The sequence below is a fragment of the Myxine glutinosa genome, chromosome 3, assembly GCF_964187855.1.
Source record: "Myxine glutinosa chromosome 3, kmMyxGlut1.1, whole genome shotgun sequence".
NCBI classification, from domain to species: domain Eukaryota; kingdom Metazoa; phylum Chordata; class Myxini; order Myxiniformes; family Myxinidae; genus Myxine; species Myxine glutinosa.
In genome coordinates, this window is record NC_136263.1 from 138770301 (window position 1) to 138789500 (window position 19200).

Genomic DNA, 19200 nt, shown 5'->3' on the forward strand with positions numbered 1-19200 from the left:
TTTCATGTAAATAGAGGGGGGGGGGATATAATTTTAGATATATATATAGTACGGGCATATATATAGTACGGGCATGCCCTAGTCTATCTATAATTCCAGTAATCTCTGTGTGTATGTTTGTATGTTTGTATGTTTGTATGTTTGTATGTCTGTGACCGCTGTTTCTCGACAACCACGGGTCCGATATACTTGAAACTTGCCAGGTATATTGCTGGGGACCCGAGGATGTGCCTTTTCAAGGTTTGAAATTAATCGGACAAGTAGTTACCGAGCTATGGCGATTTAGCCGTTCGCCGTTCGCTTTGGCGTTGCGAATGGACCAAACCATTTCATGTAAATAGAGGGGGGGATTGTCACTGTACTCGCAAGCCGTTCGCCGTTCGCTTTGGCGTTGCGAATGGACCAAAACATTTCATGGACCAAACCAGTTCATGTAAATAGAGGGGGGGGGGATTGTCACCGTACTCGCACCCACGTACCCACGTACCCACGTACGGGCATTGCACCCACGTACGGGCATGCCCTAGTATATATACATACAGTACATATATATATATATATATATATATATATATATATATATATATATATATATATATATATATATATTGTTACGGATCTCTCCGTCGGCCTTTTTCCCCTTTATCGAGGGGGGATTATTCCCCTCGTCTATGACTGACCGACGTGAGCCCTGAAGTTGCGCAGCTCCCTCCAGGGAGGCAGGTGAGCAACCCCGTTCGCGACCGCGGACAAGATGTTAATTGCTGAGCGGATTAGCAGCCGCGGCACGAACCATTAGCAAGTAACTGACCCGATTCTTAACGTTGGCCAAATCGTGCCACAGGTGTTCAATGATGGAAACCTCTAAAACGAACGGATGTGAAGAAAAGAAGGCAGAGTAAGGAGGAACAGGAATTTATTACTACTATTTACACAATCAAAAGTAACCAAGGAGAAGGAAAGATACGAAAATAAAGACAGAAAGATGGAAGGACCAGAAGACACAGTGCAATTTCTAGCTTATACAGACTTACTTATACCCCAGGACAACATAAAAGACGGACGACAATCAGACTTACACGGGGGGATGATGATCGGGATGAATGGCACGAATGGCTGGAAGGGGAAGAAGGTTCAGGTTGGAGCTTGCTCCCGCATGGGACGTCGGGCTCGACCTCGACGGCCACCGATCCCACAGCAATCGGTTCCCGCGTAGCAGCGGGTCGAAGCTGCGTGTCACGGGGGGGGGGGGGGGGGAGGGGGGGGGTGGCAGACTACACAGGTCTCGAAGCTACGGTTTGTCCCTCAAAACCGCCGCTCCTCCTCCTCCTCCACTGGGCTCAACTCCACTCTCGGTGGACTGCTTTTGGTGAACTCTTACGTGCTTTTTATCTGCTCCTGGGGGCTTCCTCGGTCATCTGCCTAAGCAGTCCCTCCCAACTTCCTTTTATAAGGCACGTGGCGATCAAGCCGCCGGCCTTTTAGAAACGCCCATCGGTGAGCTCGCCTCGGTCTGGATTGGTCGCGAGGGCTCACCGATCCCGCCCCCTTGATGAGGCGTTGGCAAAGCCACACCTTGTTCCTGGCGCTTGGTTGACGCCTCCCACCTTCCTCTCCGAGTTAGCGCACATGACAATGGCGGCGAATGCAGTTGGCAATAGAGGCTTTGAGGGAATGAAAGGGAATCTATCTTATTTCAATTTGGTGCAATGCAGAGTCAATTAATGGGAGACACGGCCTTAAACTAATACACATAATAAGGAAATAACTATTTAGAAGGGTATATGGTGGTCTACGTGTATGTATATGGACTAACGAAGAGGACGACCTTTGACCTTTACACACAACACGGAGATATTTACAAGGAATCATTACACTACTTCGAGGGTGATATTTACAACAATTACGCATGATTCTCAAATCCGTAACACTGCACCCTCATCCTCCAGGCACGTCTCGGGCCTATAAAACTTTAACTTCGTGTGACACGTAGGTGTAGTTCCCTCTACATTTAACCTGACCCTGAGTGTGACAGTTTTAAAACACGAATAAATATGTCCCTCTGCTGCATTGCACCCTACCTAACAGATTTACGGCCACAGCTAACCGAATTGCGGAATGGTTTTCAAACTAAACATGAACGGTGGGGAGCATTATTTACAAGTGACGCTACTTGGACTATTTACAAAACGCAACCCAGGACCTGCGATTGTTCTTTTTGGGGGGGGGGGGGGGGGGGAGACAGCCTGCGCTGCATCGACGCACCAGCACCAACTATCATCAAAGCACCATAATGCACCAAAACGCACCGGAGTGCACAGTCACCACAATTCAAATAAAAAAACCAAAACCCCTGTTGCTGGTCTTCCTCTTTGGCTCCCTCTGCTGGCCAATGTTCTTCCAGATGTTGTCTTTCTTCGTCTTCTTGCTGGCGGCCTATTTGCAATAATAAAAAGCACAAAACGTGTCCACTTTTTATTTCTGGCCCACAGGAGCCGACTAGGGGTGGTTCACCTGTGTGGCATAGGTGCCACGTCACCGAGGTCCGCAAGCAAGATCTTCCTCTGGCCAACCTGGCCGGTTCCAGCAGAGGGGCCATGCCCCAACCCGTGGGGTCCATGAGTGATGCTCAGCCACAGACATGTGGTCCATAAATGGTGCATCGATGCAAGCAGTTGGTTGCGGGGGTTCGGGCACACAATGGCGGACTCCCGCACGCTCCTCTCAGTGCCAAAAGAGCACGATCCATGGGTTGGGGAAGGAAGACAGAGAGGGCAGGTTAGCGAGGGGTAAGGTCACAAGGGTACACATCAATAAAGGCAATGCAAGGTGAGGTGCGTCTGGAGACCGAGCAGAGAAAAGCTCGTCCCTACCCTACGTCACCCCCCCTGTTACCTACCCTACCCTTGCCCTTACCCCATATTTACAAAAATCTACACCCTTACCAATTCGTCACTACTGTCTCGTCTTCCCCATATTTCCCCTAATACCAAATTCGTCACAATCCCATTGTCTAAATTTGCCATCACCAATTCATCATCAATCCTCATAAGGAGGGAGAGATAGAACATCATCACAATGTCACACCCAAGTCATGATGCGTCTCACAATCCAAACATTTGAACAGAAAAATAAAACCAACAAACCATGGCATGGTGTGGAGCACCGTCGTTACCTCAGGTGAGTGGATGTAGATGGTGCAAGGAGATTTTTTTTTTTTTTTTTTTGTATACTGAATCGAGGCTCGTGAAAGAGCTAACATATATTTCACAAACAAATCAACCAGACAAACAAAATATACAAAAAGAGGGAGCGGAAGACAAGATGGGGAGAGAAGGGGAAGCACACAACCACAACATTTGAGAGCAGGGAGAAGTGTGGGAGGGAGAGGGCTTGGGGGCAGGAGGCGTGGGAAGGGGGGGGGGGGTGGGAGAAGTATAAAACACAAGGGGACCGAAATTAGCGGGGGTAGAAAAGATCAAGGTTTTGGATGGGGGAGGATAAGAGATGGTGGTGAACAGCTATTTTAAAGACCTGGAGGGTGGAGTGGGATTGAAGAGAGTGAGGGAGTTTGTTCCAGAGGCGGGAGAAAAGAGTAATGAAGGAGTGAAGGTGAGCAGAAAGTCTTGATTTTGGCAGTTTAACCATAAGAGGGTTGCAGGCAGATCTTGTGTGACCTGTAGGAATATTTGGGGGATAGAGCCCAGAGAGGGCTGGGGGGGCAAGGCCAGAGAGGAGTCGGTAGAAGACGGAAAGACCACCAACCTGTCTGCGGTGAGTGAGTGAAAGGCCCTTGGAGTTAGCTTCATCGCGGGAGATTCCAATGATTCTGAACGCTTTGGTTTCAACAGCGTGAAGACGGGCTAGGTGTGAGGCAGGAGCACCAGACCAGAGGGGAGAGCAGTATTCCATAGAGCTGCGGATGAAAGCCTTGTATGTGGTGAGGAGCTCAGGTGTGCCAAGGAAGGACTTCGCACGACGGAGGATGCCCAGTCGGCGACTGGCTTTGGAGGCCAGATTTGAAATGTGGTTTTCCCAGGAAAGATCATGGCAAATAGTGAGACCCAAAAGCTTGAGTGACAGAACTTCTTGGAGAGGATTATTCAGAAAGTGGATGGGAGGGTTTTCCGGTCGGTCTTTTCGGAGAGACATCGTAAGAGTGTGAGATTTATCAGGATTGAAAGACATGTTCCATTTGTTTGCCCAGTCTGTGATTTTGTCCAGGTCTGCAGAGAGTGAGGAGGCTGCAGACTGCCGATCTGAGGGATGAGGAATGGAGCGACAGAGAGTAGAGTCGTCAGCAAAGAGATAGAGAGGATTTTCAAGAGAGTCAGAGAGATCATTGATGAAGACCAGAAAAAGCACAGGGCCCAGAACACTACCTTGGGGAACTCCAGCCTGAACAGGAGGAGGAGATGAGAGAAACCCATTCAGGGCCACACGTTGACTACGACCAGAGAGGAAGTCCGCCAGCCATGCGTGGAGATTTCCATGGATACCAAAGGAGGAGAGTTTGGTGAGCAGAGCAGGGTGCCAGACCGTATCGAAGGCACGTGAAATGTCAAGGGAGACGGCTCTAATTTCCTGTTTGGCGTTGAGGACCTCCATCCATTGTGAGAAAGCAGAAGCAGCATGTCCAGAGTAGAGTGACCAGGTCTGAAATCAAATTGATGATCAGAGATCAAGCCATTGGAGAAGAGGAAAGATTTCATATCTGAAGCAATGATGGATTCCATGACTTTGCTGATAATTGGGAGAAGGCTGATTGGTCTGTAGTTGCTGGGATCTGTTTTTGCACCTTTTTTGTGCAAAGCGGTGATGTTGGCTGATTTCCAAGCAGATGGCAGATGACCTTGAGCAAAGGAGAGGGTGAAGAGAACAGAAAGAGGGAGTGAAAGAGCGGAAGCACATGATTTTAGGACCCGTGGGCTGATGCCGTCAGGACCAGTTGCAGAATCAGAGTCGAGGGTTGACAGAAACTTTTCCACCTGGTCAGGAGGAAAGGACACAGAGTCCAGGAGCAGCTGGGTACGACTGGGTACGGTGGGTACAGAGAGGGATGGGTTTGGGACACAAGATTTAGAGGCAAACACAGAGTTGAGGCATTCAGCTTTTTCACGTGCGGAGTCAGCCGTTAAGCCTTTTGAGGTGAGGGAGGGGATGGAGGGGGAACAAACACCAGAAACAGATTTGACCAGACGCCACCAGGATTTGGAAGAGGGAGACAGATAAGAGAGTTCGGTCTTGAGAACGGTGAGATATTGTTTCCTGGCTCTCCTGAGGGTAGACACACACTTGTTTCGGGCTTTGTGAAAGGAAATGAGATTTCCTTCCGTTGGATTTGCTTTCCAGGAGACGAAAGCAAGTTGTTTCAGGGCAACAGCCTCACCACAAGATTCCGTGTACCATGGACGGGAGGAAGGGTATGACAACTGAAGACGAGATGGGATAAATCTGTGCATGAGAGAGAGCAATTTACTTTGAAAGAATTCCCAGGATGAGTTGATGTCAGAGGCGGTAGAGATGGGAGACCAGTCCAGATGATTGATGGCTGCTTGAAGACCGTGCCAGTTGGCCTGAGTGAAATGCCAGACTCGTCGACGCTGAGGAGGCTCTCTGAGAATGGTCAGAGAGATGTCCACTTTGACAAGCACATGATCAAATGAGCCGATTGGAGCAGAAGAAGAGCAGCAGACATTTTCAGGGAAGTTTGTCATAACCAAATCCAGAAGAGAAGATGCTCCGTTGACTGAGATCCGGGTCGGGAAATTGACAGATTGTGTCAGTCCCAGTGAGTCGCAGAAGTCCTTTGCTGAAGAGCCATGGCTGGTGAGAGAGGTACCCACACCCAGCCAACTGGCATGGTGACAATTGAAATCAGCACATATGAGGAAGAGAGAGTTGGGATGGGTAGATAGAAGTTGGTCCATATTATCAGACAGCGAGATGTAGATGGAGTCATCGCTGTTTGGTGGACGGTACAACACACATATGAACAAAAGGTGGGAGCGAAGGGGAAGCCGTAGCCAAAGGTATTCCTGGGGGTGAGGTGGAGAGAGGGCAGTGGAGGGCGAGTGAGGAAGAGAGTTTTTTATAAAGATAGCAACCCCACCTCCAGGACGAGGCTCAGGTCTATCATACCGGAAGAGGGAGTAACCTGGGAGAGATACCAAGGCATCAGAGACATCATGAAGGAGGAAAGTTTCTGTTAAGCAGATCACATCTGGTTTGTCAGAAGCAACCTGTATGGAGAGATCAGTCAAGTTTGAGTGAAGGCCCCAGATGTTTGAGGTCCATACCGTTAATGAAGAGGAAGGGGGGGGGGAGCATCGGGTCCAGAACAGGGGGTGGGGAGGGGTTGGCTAAGATGTGGAAGAGGAGGAAGAGGTAGGGAGAGCTGTTGAAGGTGTGTCAGAGATTTCAGAGATTTCAGAATAGCTTGGAGAAAGGGAAGAATGGGGCGGACAAAAGGTTTGATGGAGATTGGGTGAGGGACAGTGAGGTGTTATTTGAGGAGGAGGAAGAGCGAGGCAGAAGGTTGGGGGAGATGAAGGTGAAAGTTGGAAGGGGGAAGAAGCAGGGAGGATGCTTTGAGGAGGAGGGGTGAGAGGGGAGTCTAGGAGGGGAGGAGCGAGGGAGAGTCTCGGAGGGGAGGGGTGTGGGGGGAGTTTAGGAGGGAGGGGAGGGAAGGGGCAAGGGGGGAGATTTGAAAGGGATGGGTGATGGGGAGGATTTGGAGGGGAGGGGTGAGATTGGATTTTGAAAAGTGTACGATTCATGGGAAACGAACATTTTTTGCAAAATGAGTTTGAGACCTTCGAGTCAAAAATACGTTTGAGGACACTGAAAGAGGGGTGGAGTTCTGGATAGTTTAGGGAATGTAGAAAAGAGGAACTGTAAGAGATGGTATTATATATATTTTTTGGAATGAATAGATTTGGTGAGCAAGACGAAAGCATCCTTTTGTAGGAAAAGAAGAAAACTGTGTTATAATATATGAGAGAAAATAGTTGTTCACAGGAGAGATTATACATTTCTAATCACGTGATCGCGTGATCGCGAACGAAGAACAAACGAACAAAAAAGAACAACAAATAAACGAATAACACCTGGGAAGGAAAAAAAAATTTGGGTTGTTTTTTTTTTGAGTAGAGATATTAAACAAGGAGGTATGGGGTGAATGACTGGGACGAACCAGAGAACGAAAATAAATGCAGCGCATTCGACGAATCGCTGAGAGAAAAACAAAACCACAAGGTCGGAGACGGTACGGTAGCCAAGCCTACGAGTACTAGGCCGCAGAATACTCGATACGCATTAACCGACGATTGTGTATACATGTACGAAAAATTAGCACCGAAAATTTTCCAAAAGATACGCTATAGGTACATACACCGAAAGATAGATACAGTCTCGACAAAAACACAATTGCGAAGGATCACTTAGCTTCGAAAGCGTGAGCGCATGGAACAGCTTCGAAAAGACATGACCTCGCCGTGATCTCGCGAGATCCCTATCCACGAGATCCCTATCCACGAGGATTTCCATCCTATCTACCTTCTAAATGACATTAACACACTTTACACTACCCGGGGTCTTTCCCTGCCAATCCATTGGCCATCTTACACTATGTGGTTCTAAGAACCGAACTCCCATTGACCAAACTGTGGTGCTCACCAATTTGGGGTCTCACTCCCCCGATTCTTCCTTCTGTGCCCTTGCACAATTTCAGGGCTGAGTCGTGTGGCTCCCCGAGCAGGTCTTACTTACCTGCGCACCTCCGCCACTGAACGTCGCCACCCGAGCTTGCCTAGCTCCTTTCCTAACCTGGGGAAGGCCCTCTGGCTCCCTTACCCCACTCTACTGCCCTCCTTGGCATCGGGCTACCCGGGTCCTCCTCCTAGGATCCTCTGGCCCCACTCACAACTACACAACTACCCTAACTGGGGAAGGCCCCTCCTGGTTCTCTCACCCCCTGATCTCTAACTGGCTCCCAGAGCCTACCTGCCGCCTCACCTGCCCGACAGACTAACAGTGGCAGAGTGCCCATAACTACAAATGGTCACGCAACTACCACAACCCCCAAGGAACTGCAGCCGCATGCAGCTGAAGCTCCGAGGGAGTTGGTGACGTAATTTCATGGTCAAGGACCATAGCCTCCCACTGGCATCGTTCCGAGCATAACTCCCAAGGGATTTGGACCGCATGCAGTTGGAACCCCAAGGGAATTGGTTACTCCGGACACCAGGTGGGAAACTATGGTGGGCAATGATCATAACTACGAATTCAGCCACACGCCCACCCATTCCACTTTACTCATGCACCAAACACAACACTCCTGTGCAACGACTTGCACCACAGATGCCAATATCCAACCACAATTTACCTACTCCCTCTACCTAACTCTTAAACTACCCTCCCCGGGTATTCGTGATGGGGTCCATCCTCCCCATACACTCCCTTCGCACCATCCACTCCACCCCACAGTTTCCACCATACTCACTCCACACCATCCATTCCATACTCCATATATTCCAGACCATTTATTCCATACAACCATGCTCACCTGTATTTGCACACCTGTGCCATCACACCTGGTGCTTCCTGCACCCTCCTTCCTCCAGGACCATTTGGTCAACACAACTCACAATCACCATTACTCACTCATACACTGCTCCATACACCTGTTCACTTGCACACCTGTGCAATCACACCTGGTGCTGCCTGCACCCTCCTTCCTCCCAGGCTTCTTCATTCATTCAATACAATGCACAACCACAATTGTTCCTCATGCACTGCTTCATACACTTCCACGCTCAGTACAACTCACAATCACCTCACACTTTTCACAATACACTTCCGAATACACTTTCAATTCTCAAACACACGGCATCATCTGATCTACCTGGTGCCCTGCTAACTTGGTGCTCCCCGTCTTCCCTTTAAACTAAGCACATACCACGTCATTATCCATTCTAACCTCTCTATGTCCCCGACTACCTGTCCAATGTCGCTACTTAAATCTACAGTTGCCTATGGGCATCTTCTCTAGATCCCTATCATTTTATCCTAACCCTCCCTCGGCGAGCTTACACTGCCATAAACCCCATAAAACTAGCGCTCATGTGCCCCCTTGTGAGGGATGGCAGAGTTGCCATCCCACCACATCGGGCATGTCCCACTATAAATTTTGCCATTAAATTCCAACCAATCAGCAAATTTGCCAATCACTGCCAATCATTCTACCAATCATCAATCTGCCAATCAAAAATTTCCTATCCTCAATTTCGGGTCAAAAACACTATTATCATCACAGTCCACTATATCTGAGCCTCGGTGCGTCGTTACATCATTACAACTCGGCTTTGCAAAGCCGAGCAATGAATTTGTGTGGTTTGGTCGCCTGCAGGTTGAATCCATCCGGCATTCAGTTCAGGGGAGGCGGCTTGGTCGGGCCGAGATTCCACGCACCATCTCGGCGCGGAACCTTGCGGCCTCCGGCCCGATGGCTCAATCTCGCTCGGTCGGAAACCCGTCCCCACGAGGGGGCACCGTTCCGCTTACTCCCACCTGCTCCTGAACCGGACCGGTCGCCTTGCCCGACAAGGCCCGGACTCGACCATGCGGGGTGGGGCCAGGCCAGAATCGGGCGCGACGCTTCGAAGAGAAGCGATGCAGCACCGACCGCGCCGGGCCTCGCATCCAACAAAGCGCACCGCGCCCCGAGTGCTCGCCTCGGCTATCCGTCGCCCTAACTGCTAACCCGGTTAACGTCGATGCTTCACTTGCATGCTCACACCACGCGACCCTTTTCACACTCACCAAACCCGGCGTGTCGGCGCCTCCTGTGGATCCCACACACTCCGTCCATTCCACCACCGCACTCCCTGTTACACACCTTTCTCGTGCATCCTCTTGTGCACACTCTCCGTTTGCACACTTCCTTAACACACCTCGCGCACCGTCTTGCGCACTCTCCCCATTCGCCCACTTCCTTAACACACCTCGCGCACCGTCTTGCGCACTCTCCCTCGGTACGTACTCCGTACCACTCATGGGGGTGCACTCTTGCATCCACCCACTCATGCGCTCCGATGTGCCCTGCCGCACACGCGCCACAACCAACTCAGGTGTGCGTTCTCGCACACTCTCAACCATTCCAAGCGTGCATTCTCGCACCCGCTCCACCACCAACTCACACCCCCGAGTCACCCTCACCCTTGCACGTACACTCCGTATCGCTCTCACTCTCTGTGTCACACTCCGTACACTCTGTTTCACACAGACCCTCTGACGTGCATTCTCGCTCGCACTCGGTTTCACACTCGTGCTCCGTAACACGCTCATTCCCCGATGCACACTTTTTTTCCACAAGCGTGCCATTTCCACTCACAGGGGACCCTTCACCAACGCCCGGATGCTTTCTCGATCCCAAGCGCGCGACAATTCTCTTCGCGCCAAACACTTTGCCGAAAAACCTCTTAGCGCCATACACAGCACGACTCACCTTTGGGATCCTTTTCTCCACGCGCACCTGCAAATCTTTATAAGGATTAGCAAGTACGGCATCAGGATGTGAATTCAGACTTTGTACATTATCCATTCCTTCCTCCAACTGTTGCTCTTCTAAGTCTGTTGTCTCTACAATTTCAACTATACCCATTATTTCTTTATTCACCTCGACGACCGTTGGCTTTAATAAAATTCCCTCTACCTCAGCGGTCGCCGGCTTTTCCATACCCCGGGTCGCGATGTCTACCCCGGTCCAGTTACCTGTGCTTTTCTCCGACTCACTCAACCTGCACTCCTCGAGTCGCGTTACCTCCTCGTGCACCTGTGGGACCTGCTCGCCCAACCTGCAGTCTCTGTCCCTCTCCGCTTCCCTTACTTCATATGCGACTCTGTCCCTTGCCAGTCCCTCAGTTATTTCTTTAATTTGGTTTCTGGTACCCCTCGCTTCGTCCCTCGTTCTGCTTTCCATCCCTCCGGTTTCCCAACCCCCTGTTCTCTTCCATGGGGGCCCGCATTTGCAGCATGAATAGGCCCCAGTCCAATGGCGGTGCTGCTACGGTCACGGGCGCGGCGACATTTGGTGCCGCTGCAACCACGTGCGCGAGGGCGCCATTTTGTGTACCTGATACCCCCGCAACCACATCTTCATTGCTCTCCTCCTCCATTATTACTCCCACCTCCTCCCTGGGGTCCTGGGTTGATTCTAACCCCCCTTCTAACTCTACTCCCACCGGCACCCGATCGCCTTGACTATCCATGGCACGATTTTAAATTTAGGATGTTAAATAAAATAAAATTTTGGGCCACTCGTATTTTGAGTGCGTTAACGCACTTCAGGTCCGAAACTCGCTCCTGACACCAATTTGTACGGATCTCTCCGTCGGCCTTTTTCCCCTTTATCGAGGGGGGATTAATCCCCTCGTCTATGACTGACCGACGTGAGCCCTGAAGTTGCGCAGCTCCCTCCAGGGAGGCAGGTGAGCAACCCCTTTCGCGACCGCAGAGAAGATGTTAATTGCCGAGCAGGGAGCATCCTTTTGTTGTTAGAGTGTTAGGGGGGAGGGGGAGGGGAGGGGGGGTAGGGGGGAGGGGGAATCGGGAGGGGGGAGGGGGGAGGGGAGGGGGTAGGGGGGAGGGGGAGGGGGAGGGGAGGGGGAGAGGAGGGGGAGGGGAGGGGGAGGGGGAGGAGGAGAGGGGAGGGGGGAGGGGGAAGGGGAGAGGGAGTGGAGGGGGAGGGGGAGGGGGAGGGGGAGGGGGGAGGTGAGGGGGAGGGGAGGGGGAGGGGGAGGGGGAGGAGGAGGGGGGAGGGGGAGGGGGGAGTGGAGGGGGAGGGGAGGGGGAGGGGAGGGGGGAGGGGAGGGGGGAGGGGGAATCGGGAGGGGGTAGGGGGAGAGGGGAGGGGGTAGGGGTAGGGGGAGAGGGGAGGGGGTAGGGGGAGGGGGAGGGGAGGGGGAGGGGGAGGGGAGGGGGAGAGGAGGGGGAGGGGGAGGGGGAGGAGGAGAGGGGAGGGGGAGGGGAGGGGGAAGGGGAGGGTGAGTGGAGGGGGAGGGGGAGTGGAGGGGGAGGGGGAGGGGGAGGGGGGAGGTGAGAGGGGGGAGGGGAGGGGGAGGGGGAGGGGGAGGAGGAGGGGGGAGGGGGAGGAGGGAGTGGAGGGGGAGGGGGAGGGGAGGGGGGAGGGGAGGGGGGAGGGGAGGGGAGGGGGGAGGGGGGAGGTGAGGGGGAGCGGGAGGGGGAAGTGGAGGTGAGGGGAGGGGAGGGGGAGGGGGAGGGGGGAGGGGAGGGGGGAGGGGGGGGCTTCACCCGGGTTGAATAAGAATAATACAAATATATGATGAAAAGAACATGTATATTTAAGAGCAATATCACAGTACATTTCCTCCATGACGTTTTGTCAATTTTCAATTTCTCAAAACCTCTTGGTATACATTTCTGGTTTTCTTACTTGGTGCCAAGACATAAGATTGCTTGGTTTTCCAACCCTCGAGCAGCCCACGTACAGCTGGCCATGGGAAGTACCCGGCATTGCCGGGTGGGGGAGGGGAGGGGAACGGGGGAGGAGGGGAGGAGAGGGTGGGGAGGGGAGAAGAGGGGGGGAGGGGAGAAGAGGGGGGGAGGGGAGAAGAGGGGGGGAGGGGAGAAGAGGAGGGAGGGGGAGGAGAGGGGAGAAGAGGAGGGAGAGGGAGGAGAGGGGAGAAGAGGAGGGAGGGGGAGGAGAGGGGAGAAGAGGAGGGAGGGGGAGGAGAGGGGAGAAGAGGAGGGAGGGGGGAAGGGAGGGGAGGAGGAAGGGGAGGGGAGGGGAACGGGAGGGGAGGGGAACGGGAGGGGAATGGGGGGGAGGGGAGGAGAGGGTGGGGGGAGGGGAGGAGAGGGTGGGGGGAGGGGAGGAGAGGGTGGGGGGGAGGAGAGGAGAGGGTGGGGGGGGAGGGGAGGAGAGGGTGGGGGGGAGGGGAGGAGAGGGTGGGGGGAGCGGAGGAGAGGGTGGGGGGGAGGGGAGGAGAGGGTGGGGGGAGGGGAGGAGAGGGTGGGGGGGAGGGGAGGAGAGGGTCGGGGGCAGGGGAGGAGAGGGTCGGGGGGAGGGGAGGAGAGGGGGGGAGGGGAGGAGAGGGAGGGAGGAGAGGGTGGGGGGAGGGGAGGAGTGGGGGGGAGGGGAGGAGTGGGGGGGGGAGGGGAGGAGTGGGGGGGGAGGGGAGAAGAGGGGGGAGGGGAGAAGAGGGGGGGAGGGGAGAAGAGGAGGGAGGGGGAGGAGGAGAGGGGAGAAGAGGAGGGTGGGGGAGGAGGCGAGGGGAGGGGGAGAGGGGAACGGCTAGCTTGGCAAGCGATAGCAGGATTTTAACTTTTATTTTTACCTCAATGGGGGCTATATATATAGTCCGTGCTTGGAGCCTTCAAGTTCAACATAAAGTTTTTTATGAAAAATAATGCAGATGTATAACAATCCACCAATGCAAGTTCAGAAATGAATGCAGATCCTTTACTTTGCGATACAAACGCAATTCCCGCCATTTCCACTCACGATCAAGGCATCCAGAGTGATCGCGCCTCTTCTTCCTCCTTCAACTTCATCTCACTTCTTTCACTCAAAATGCACGAAATTCTGCCGCATGAAATTATGTAGAGGCCTCGTCGGGGGGATATAAGGTAGATAAGGATGGCGTTGTAACAGAAGAATTAAAATAAACGTAGAAGCACTAAAGGAAATTGGAGCTATTCTGGACCCACAGCCAAACCCGACAAACCATTGCAATACACCCCGAACGTCTACGCCGCCACAAACTACACCATGGAATTGCAGCTGGCGCAGTTTTTTTAAACCATTGATATTAAAATAAAACGTAGCCTAAAACCACCGGGATTTTATGCTGATTCCGAATCTGTGTCCAAAACGTTTCTCCGATGTGTAGTTCTTGAGTTATAAGCGGACATCCAGACAGACACACACATACACACACACACAGACAGACACTCCTCCTTTATATATAGATATACAGTACATATATAGGTATATATAGATATATACAGTACATATATAGATATATATATATTGTTGTCGATATGAGGATTGTGTTTTTTTTTATTGTGTTTTTTATTATTAGTGCTTTATTCTGGACCCTCCTTACTCCAGTTATGTATAAAGGTCAAAGGGCGTCCCATAATTAGGTCATAAACAATCACGTCAGCCAATCATAGATTTCCCCCTTGTTGATAGTTATATCTTTATTATGTGTATTAGGGTAAGGCCTTGTCTTCCATTAAGATGACACTCCATTGCACCAAGTGAAACCAGATAGATCCCCTTTCATTCCCATTCCCAAAATCTCCATTTCCAGCTACATCCCCTCCAAGTCTCCATTGCCAACCGCACTGGGCAGTTTGCCAGGTTTGTTACAGCGGTGGGTTGCTGATTTCGCCCCAAAGCCGCCATTAAGCATGTGCTCAGCTCGGGGAAGAAGGGCGTGCCCACCCATCGTCATCAAGGGCGGAGCCAGAGGGCCGTGCCGACCAATCAGGGCCGAGGCGAGCTGACCGATGGGCGTGTCCTGAAGGCCGGCGGCTTGATCGCCTGAGGCGCTATAAAAGCACGCGCGCAAGAAGCAAGTGGTTGAGTTGTTGCGTGGTTGTTGTTGAGTTGAGTGGTTGGACCAAAAGGGAGACGAGGTTGAGTTGAGTGGTTGGACCAGATGAGCTTTTACAGAAGTGGTTGGACCAGATGAGCTTTTACAGAAGCAGATGAGCTTTGACAAGACGAGAGAGACGAGTCCTGAAAAGAGCACGCGACGTCCACGCAGCCACAGCAGCAACAACAGCAGCTTGGGGCCTGGACGGCAGTTTTGAGCAGGGCCGTGAAGGAACGGCGGCTGCCAAACGCGCCGATCGTGCTGCAATATCCGTTGGACCTTCCTCTCCCTCCAGCCATCCACCTCCTGCCTTTCCATCCTTTTGTGTACGTGAGTTTGTTCTGTGTGTCTTGTCACTGGGTTAATTAAGACTGTAGGTAAGCTAGCGTTGCACTGTGTCTCTAATATCTTCTGTAAATTATTTTCTTATCTTTCCTTCTTCCTTGGTTACATTGAGCATGTAAATAATAGGAATAAATTTAGTAGTATATCCAACCTTTTCGTCTTCTTCTTCTTCTTCTTCACATCCGTGTCGCTTTTGTCTTTTCCCCATTGAATATCTGTGGCGCGATCCGGCCAACGTTCGGGAATCGGGTTAGTCGGGGCAACTGTTCGGCCGCGGTGCCATCCGCTCGGCAAACACAACATCTTATCCGCGGTCCGTAACAATTGGTGCCAGGAGTGGGATCGGACCCGAAGCGCGCTTAACGCGCTCAAAATTACAAGGTGCTGAAATTTGTTTTAAAGAAAAACCTGAATTTTGAAATCGCGCCATGGCTAGTCAAGGCGATCGGATGCCGGTGGGGGAACTAGAGGAGGGGTTAGGGGTAACTCAGGACCACAGGGAGGAAATGGAGGAGAGCAATGAGGAGGTGGTTGAGGAGGTGTCAGGCGCGCAAAATGGCGTCCTCGCGCACGTGGGTGTAGCGGCACCAAATTTAGCGGCGCCCGTGACCGTAGCAGCACCGGTGGATTCGAACCTTTTTTGCTACAAATGGGGGCCCTTATGGACAAAATGGGTGAGCGAATGAGGGCTGATAGCGAGAAAATGGAAAACAGAATGGGGGAACGGCTAGAAGCTAAATTTGAGGAGTTAGACAAGAAATTTGAGGGGTTAGACAATGGATTAGAAGGGGTGAAACATGGGTTAACTGGGGTGGAAAATAGAATGGCTACCCAGGAGAATCAGATAGAGGGGGTGAAAGATGGGTTAAGGGGGTTAGAAAACACAATGGACGACAAATTGCGGGAAGTAGGGGAGCAATCCGCCCGGGAAATCAAACGGATGGGGAACCAGATAGAGGAGGTGAAAATCGGGTTAGAAGGTAAATTGGATGCTCAGAGGGATGAATTGGGACAGATGAGGGTGGCATCTACTAAGGAGATGGAGGAGATGAAGGAGGAGATACGACGAGGTTTAGGTGAGGAGGTCTCGGGGGTACGCGAGGAGGTAAAGCGAGGTGAGAAGCGTATGGGGAAAGAGGTGAGAAATGGAACGGCTAGGTTACAAGGGGGAATAGAAGACCTGACGCAGGAGGTGGAACAGCTGACGGTGGGACAGACGGAATTAGCGGAGCAGGTACAAAAGAACACTGCGGTACTAGGAGGGTTAAAAGCGACACAAAGAGACATCAAGGACGACTTGATAGCGACGAAGAGGCAATGTCAGATGGTACGTGAGGGACTGACAACGAGGTTGGAAGAGGTGACAGAAGTAATGGAGACGAAGGACCGGGAGGTGAGGACGCACATAGAAACGGTCAAGGTGGCGTTAGAGGACGACATTGAGGAGACGCACCGGGAAATAAAAGAGGTGAAGCAAAAGTTAGAAGAAGTGGAAGAGGAGGTGAGTGAAATTAAGAAGAGACGGACGGAAACTAAGACAGAAATACAGGAGGAGGTGATGGAATATGTGCAAGGTCGGTGCTCAAATCGTGATGGTGTGCTCGCTAACCAAATAAAGAGTTTGCAGGTGGCGAAGGAGGTGCGGAGACGAGGTGCCAAGGTGAGTGGCGATATACGAGGAAATGTACATGATGTGAGGGGAGCTTCAGTCGGCTTGGGGGTTGATTTGGATCCGGGTGTTCGTGAGAGGCCGTTGGTGAAGTGTGCGACAGGTACGGAGTACGAGAGAGGAGGTGTGCGAGAATGTCCGACTCTGGGGTGTGTGAGGAAAAAGTGCGCGCCGAGGAGTGAGTGTGCTGTCAAGAGTGAGTTGGTCGTAGCGCGGGTGCGAGGGGGCACATGGAAGCGCGGAGTGGGGAGTGTTACAGAGGATGTAACGAAAGAATGCACGCCTGTGGTGAATGTTACAGAGGATGTAACGGGAGAGTGTGCGCAAGAGGATGTGCAAGGAAGGTGTGTAAGAGAGGAGTGCATGAGGAAAGAGTGCACTGTCAAGAGTGGTGGTGAGAGTAGTGAGAGTGACACGGAGCGTGAGTTGGTTGTGGCAGGTGAGAAAGGATGTACACCTGGAATGGAAGGATGCACACCTGGAATGGTAGAGCGTGTGTGGGAATGCACACTTGAGTTGGTAGTGAGGCACGTGATTGGGTGTGCAAGTGAGAGCACACCTGTGGTTGTCACTGAGGAGGTGACCGAGAAGGGGGCGCGAAGAGGTGTATTGGTGAGGTGTGCGAACGACGAGTGTGTGCAAAGGTGTGCGGTGGTCAGGTGTGTGACCAAGTCTGTAAGCGGATTTAGTGTACCTGGGTGTGTAAGAGAAGGTGCAATGAAGAAGAGCCTGGGAACGGCTGGATGTGTGAGCAAGGAACGAGCTGCGGGGTGTGAGCATGCAGGTGAAGCAGCGACGGTAACCGGGTTAGCGGTTAGAGCGACTTATAGCCGAATTGGGCCCTCGGTGCGCGCCGGGCAGCTTCGTGTGCCGCGAGGACCAGCGGGGATCCGAACCACGGCGGTTTCGAAAGAACCGCCGTACGCGATCCACGCCGGGCCGCGCTTTGAACGGCCGCATCGGTGCTCCACTAGGCGGAGCGGGCAGCCCGATAGGAAGGGTCGTCATGGCGACCCCTTTTTGTTGAGGCGTTCCGGCAGGTCGAGATCGGGCCATTGGACGGCTCTGTGCCGAGATGGTGCATGGGATCTCGGCCCGGGTAAGCGTCCTTCCCTGCACCGAATGCCAGACGTATCCAGCCGCCGGCACCAAGCAACCCGCATTCATTGCTCGGCTGTGCGAAGCCGGGCTGTAGACGTGAATTGGCGCACCGAGAGGATCTAGTGAGTAGACGGGTGATGATGAGGATAGTGTTTTGGACCCGAAATTAAAAAAACAAAATTTGATGATTGGTAGAATGATTGGCAGATGATTGGCAAATTTTTGATTGGTTGAATTTGGACGAGTAAAATTGATAGTAGAAGATGCCCGATGTGGTGGGATGGCAACTCTGCCATCTCTCACAACGGGGGCAAAGGAGCACTAGACTTATGGGGTTTATGGCAGTGTAAGCTCGCCGAGGGAGGGTTTGAATAATGTGTAGGGACCTAGAAGATGACCTTAGGTAACGTTAAGATTAGGTAGTGACAATGATACCTGTAGTGGGGATGCAGGTAGATTAGAGTGGATGATAATGACGTGGTATGTGCTTAGTTTAAAGGGAAGACGGGGAGCACTAAGTTAGCAGGGCAACAGGTAGATTAGATGATGCCGTGTGAGTGTTGGAGGTGTATTCAGAAGTGTATTGGGAAAAGTGTGTGAGGAACAGGTGTGATTGCACAGGTGTGCGACTGGACAGGTGGATGGAGCAGTGTATGAGGGAGTGATGGTGATGTGTGTTGTGTTGACCAAATCGTCCAGGAAGGAAGGAGGGTGCAGGTGGCACCAGGTGTGATTGCACAGGTGTGCAACGACAGGTGTATGGAGAATGGTTGTGTGGAATAAATGGTATGGAGTATATGGAGTATTGGAATGGATGGTCGTGGAGTGAGTATGGTGGAAACTGTGGAGTGGAGTGGATGGTGCGGAGGTGTGAATGGGGGAAGAGTGGACCCCCATCACAAGTACCCGGGGAGGGTAGTGTAAGTGTTAGGTAGAGGGTATAGGTAAATTGTGGTTGGATATTGGCATCTGTGGTGCGGGTGAAAGAATGGTATTTGGATGGGTGCATTAGTGTTGTGGAAATCGCTGGGCATGTAGCCTGTTAGTGTGTGTAGTTGGTTTGGGCACTCCACCACTGTGAGGATGTCGGCCAGGTGAGGCCGCAGGTGGGCTCTGGGAGCCGGTAGAGTTGTTGTAGATGGGGCCCGAGGATCCGGAGGACGGACCCGGGTAGCCCAGTGCCAGAGGGCACCGAGGGGTGACAGAGCCAGGGGGGGCCTTCCCCAGTTAGATAGGTTAGGTAAGGAGCAGGTAAGCTTGGGTGGCAACTACAGTGGTGGAGGTGTGCAGGTGGGTAGACCTGCTGGGAGAGCTGCACGACCCAGCCCAGAAATTGTGCAAGGGCACAGGGAGATGAATCGGGGGAGTGAGACCCCAAATTGAGAAGCACCACAGTTTGGTCAATGGGAATTGGTTTTTAAAACCACATAGAGTAAGATTGCCAATGGTTTGGCAGGG